Consider the following 5606-nt stretch of genomic DNA (forward strand, 5'->3'; position numbering starts at 1 on the left):
TCTCTTTCCGTCAATTCATGCTGTACCCAGTTCCCCAATTTCTGAATCATCCCCATTGCTTTTAAACGCTTACTAGCATAACGGTTGAAGCATCCACATGTAGTGTTTCAGATAACTGTATAAGCGTTTGAGTTGTATCTTTTCCCAGTAATGCCTCTAAACCTTTTCGGCAGACCTGAACGCATTTTGATACTTACCTCAAAATCGTTGTCTTTGAATCATCGAAACCAATCTTTTCACGTTGTTTCCGACAGAGTATGTTCTCCATACGCTTCTACTAGCAAACGATGACTTTTAGCAGCAGTTTTGTTAGGTGAAAGCAGAAAAATAACTCTTAGCGCTTTTTTTTTGTTTTGTTTTGTTTTGTTGTTGTTGTTGTTGTTGCAAAACCCGACATGTTCAAGGCACTAAATTGCTATGTTCTTTTCACTTCACTCGAAAGTCACACACAGATCTGAAAGCCTAATGTTTTTACTGTTAAATATGTCTCGTGTCAGTGTCCGCTATGCCGCACTAGTACAACTACTGCCTTCTGTTCGTCAACAGCGAGATTTAATTCAAGCACCCAATAGATGACAGAGTGCCTACTTATTGTAATCTGTGTCGCGTTAAAGAGAGTTCACTCTTTTTATTGTTCGATGAAAGCTTCATGGGCATATTAAAATAGGATCATTCCATGTGAAATCAACAAAGCCCACAACCCGACCATCTTAGATTTTTACCAAATTTTAGTATTTCATAGGGATTGTCGAGAAATGGAATTGTGCAAAGTTGTAGCTTCCTGCGTGGCGAAGTTTCTGAATTATGGGGGCTCAAAAATACGAAAAAATCGTCAACTTTGGTACATACTGGGAACTTTCGGACAACACTGCTCTTGATCTAATTGGCGTAGAGAGCTGATTCTTGTTTTGTCTGAAAGGGCATAAAATAAGCTTTCCAACAATATATCGCATGCCTAGTTTTGGAAGAATATCTATTCAAGGTCACCCACGGTGACCTTTTGACTTTGAACTTTTGAGGATGCATATCTTCGATTTTTCTAAAACTCGCATATAATTTACATACAGGCTTACTCTATAACATAACGGAAATAGAAGTTGGGACGGTAATGGGAACTTTCAAAAATTTGTTTTTAGTAACAGTTTTTTATCATACCAGACACAGTTTTAATGTATAAAGCAGTTTGCAACACTGTAGCATTACACAACAGCGTGATAGATTGCGCAATCATCTGCTACAGAAAGATTTGGAAGAATTGAGAGGTGTGCATACTATGTTGATAGAAGACTGAGTTAATACGTTCGAGTGTACGATTCAGCGTGTTTACGTGCTGGTACAGACTTTGTACTTGAAAACAGAAGGTTAATTGTGGTGTCTCTTAAGTCAGTGTTCCAATGGTTAGTTTATTTAACGAATTATTATTGTCAGAATGTCATCGTCAAGATTTAAGAAGACAGTGTGCTGCAATCCATTTAATATAGGACATGGGAATGTCAAAAGAAATTTGAGAAATGTGTTGCTGTGGGTGATTTCGAAGTGTACATCGTTAGAAAGTGGGTTTAAAATTTGTGATTCCTGTCGTAAGAAACTAGCAACAACTTGTGATGCGGGTGCGACTCCTGTAGTAACGGAGAATGTGATAAGTAGAAGCACCGATGCTGAAAACAGTGAAAGTGATATTGAGCAGTGTGTCAAAGAAAGTGCGTTAGAATCTCTGAACCGCAGCCTAAAAGATTTTGGAGAATCACCAGTTAAATAGAAAAGGCTCAGTGAAACAACATATCCTGCAAAGAAAATGATTAAAATACATTCAGCTATTGGAACAAAATTATTAGACATTTCTACAGAGCCCGGGGAGGAAAATGCAGCAGAAAGTGAAATTATATCGCAGTTAAAAGAAAAATTTCAAATAGCGGATAGAAGTATGAAAGTAACAATACTAACTGTACTTCCAAAAAGTTGGACTGTAAAAAAAAAAAAAAAAAAAAAAAAAAAAAAAATCAGCAAGAATTTCACTGCACTAACTACATGGCCCGTAAAGCAAAAGAACTTGTAAAGACCAATGGAATTTTAACCACACCTCACCTAAAACCTGGAAGGACTTTACCTCCCGCAACAATGGATGTGATAAAACAGTTCTACAATAGTGATTCAGTTAGTCGTGTTTTGCCTGGGAAAAAGGATTTTGTTTCGATGAAAGTTAATGGAAGTAGGGTACATGTACAGAAACGATTAATCCTGAACAACTTCAAAGAAGTTTATGTCCATTTCAAAGAGGAGAATCCAGATATGCATGTGGGATTTTCGAAGTTTGCCGAATTGCGCCCGAAAAACTGTGTACTGGCTGGAAGTAGTGGCACACACATTGTCTGTGTGTGTACAATCCACCACAATGTAAAATTGATGTTAGACGCGAGTAATTCAGCTGGTATTTCAAAATCTTATGAAACGTATTTAAGTGCACTAGTGTGTAACCCAGCTCAACCGAAATGTTACTTTCGTCAGTGTCGTGAATGTCCAGGACCGCAAGGCATACGTGAACACTTTGAAACACTACTAGACGAGCAATTTGTTGAACACGTCACATACAAACAGTGGGCTGCGACAGACAGATCAACACTTGAAACGCCTACGAAGCCTACAGCAGAATTCTTAGATATTCTAGTGGAAAAACTTGTACACCTGGTCGAACATTCTTTTATTACTCATCAACAATCTTCATATCTTAAGGATCTGAAAGAAAATCTTCTTGATAACAGTGCATTGTTCTTTGTGATTTTGCAGAAAATTATTCATTCGTTTTGCAAGAAGCGTCACAAGGTTTCCACTGGAATAATGGTCAAGCAACTATTCATCTGTTTTGCATATACTACAGAAATCCCCAGACGTCTACAGTTATTACTGACAATGTGATCGTCATATCTGATTGTCTCAAACATGATACAACTTTAGTGCACCTACTGCAGAAAATACTTATTACCTTTCTAAAAGACAAATTCGGTTCCAAAAAATTATACTATTTCTCCAATGGAGCAGCAGCTCATTACAAAAATTCCAAGAACTTCATCAATATGAGCTATCATGAAAGTGACTTTTCTGTACCTGTTCAATGGCATTTTTTTGCGACCGCACATGGAAAAAGTCCGTGTGATGGACTAGGGGGAACTTTAAAGAGACTTGCTGCAAGAGCAAGTTTGCAAAGACCTTATAGTGACCAGATAATGACACCAAGACAATTGTATCATTGGGCAAGGCAAAATATGAAACATATGAACTTTAAATATGTCACTAATAAAGAATACGAAGCGGAAGCGTCACTCCTGTGTGACCGTTTTTCTAAAGCTATTCCCATTCCTGGCACCCAAAAGATTCATGCTGTTATTCCTGTTACGCAAGATGTACATGTGAAACGTTATTCTATGTGTAATGAATATACAGAACACAGTTTGGTGGCTCATTCGGATTCCTTACACTTTCAAGAAATAAATGGATTTGTTACGTGTGTGTACAATAAACATTGGTGGCTCGAATGTGTACGTAGTGTATCTGAAGATACAGATGATGTAGAAATTAATTTCCTTCATCCTCATGGACCATCAGGATCTTTTGTATTTCCGCAACACACAGATATTTGTTGGGTACGAAGGTGTGATGTTCTCGCAAAAGTGGATCCTTTTGCACTGCCACAGGAAGAACATACACATTAAGTTCAGAGTAAAGTACGGTCACAATGCAGCGGCTGGATGCATGGATACGTCTGAGGACTCACTGACTTACGTGGTACGTTATTTTTCAAATAAACTAACTCTTTTCCAGCTTGGACACGATGGATATAGCTTTTTATTAGTAGTACATTAAGTGCAGTGTTGCAAACTGCTTTATAAATTAAAACTCTGTCTGGTACGAAAAAAAGTGTTACTGAAAAAACAATTTTATTGAAAGTTCCCATTACCGTCCCAACTTCTGTTTCCGTTATGTTATAGAGTAAGCCTGTGTGTAAATTATATGCGAGTTTTAGAAAAATCAAAGGTATGCATCCTCAAAAGTTCAAGGTCAAAAGGTCACCGTCGGTGACCTTGAATAGATAGTCTTCCAAAACTAGGCATGCGATATATCGTTGGAAAGCTTATTTTATGCCCTTTCAAACAAAACAACAATCAGCTCTCTACGTCAATTAGATCAAGAGCAGTGTTGTCCGAAAGTTTCCAGTACGTACCAAAGTTGACGATTTTTTCGTATTTTTGAGCCCCCATAATTCAGAAACTTTGCCACACAGGAAGCTACAACTTTGCACAATTCCATATCTCGACCATCCCTACGAAATACCAAAATTTGGTGAAAATCTAAGATGGTCGGGTCAGAAATCCCTGTTTAATTTGTTGATTTCACATGGAATGACCCAATAGTAATCTATTGAATTAATAATCAGTTTTCCGTATACAGGTTTGGATTATTAATGTACTGTAATAAATTAGAAATTTAATAGGTCTATGAAGCTTCCATTAGTATGTTTTGTTTCTATTGAACTGTTGTGCTTTTTTCCCCCAGGAATATCCGTAGATCAATGCAATAAGTGTGTATTGCCCATGTTAAATCTAAGAATGCATACTACCTGTATCACTTCCTGTTCCTTTTCAGTGAACTTAAAAAGTTCGTTACTGAATTCTCTGTGTATGTGTGTCTGTCTGTCTATTATTTGGGAATTTTTCAATTTTGAGGCCTCCATTCAATAGAGCATCAAGAACTATCTAAAAGAAGTGAGGAAATTTTTCGCGTCACTCTTATCGTTCCCGAGATATTGGCCAAAAAGGTTCGGATTTCGGTAGCCGTATCTCGAGAACCGTAAGTCATAGAGATATCATATTGGTGTTGATCAATATCTAAAAGGATAGTAAACATTACTATTACTCTTTGTTTCTGGTTACTATTTGGTACCAAAATGTTCAGCATCCTCTTACGTATTGATCAACGCCAATATTATCTCTCTATGACTTACCGTTCCCAAGATATTGGGCACAAGAAAGAAAAAAAAAAAAGGTTCGGATTTCGGAGATTTAAGGAGCCATATCTCGGAAGCCGTAACTCATAGAGAGAGAAGGTATTTTGCAAATTTTTCAATTTTGAGCTTGTGTCTTCGTAAAACAACATATCGTAGAACGTTCTAAAAGAATTCCTAAACAAAACATGTGGAAAAAATTTAGTACTGAAGGAAATTATAAAATGAATAAGTGTATTTCAAGAATTGTTTAATGAGTATAATAGGTACGTAGAACAACTGGTATAAAGCCTATAGAAGTTAATAAGAAAAATTAATTCTATTTAAGTTCATTCTGGCAGTGCTCTTGGAGTATTCTCAACTGGTTATTAATGAGATCATACTATTTGGGAATGTGCTACTTCACAAGAAAGAGGCTCTTACAAATTTTGATTATTTGGCTAACATTAGACATTCACATAGAGAGATTGTGACTCTGATGAATGTATGTTATAATATTAAGGCAAATGTGATTAAAAAAAAAAAAAAATGAGTGGGAGACTGATATACACTCTGAAAGTGTTACAAATAGCATAACTCTAAATCTTTATAATCGTTTCTTTTTGCGTAG

The sequence above is a fragment of the Thermobia domestica genome, unplaced genomic scaffold (assembly GCF_964235325.1).
Source record: "Thermobia domestica unplaced genomic scaffold, izTheDome1.hap1.1 HAP1_SCAFFOLD_1558, whole genome shotgun sequence".
Lineage (NCBI taxonomy): Eukaryota > Metazoa > Arthropoda > Insecta > Zygentoma > Lepismatidae > Thermobia > Thermobia domestica.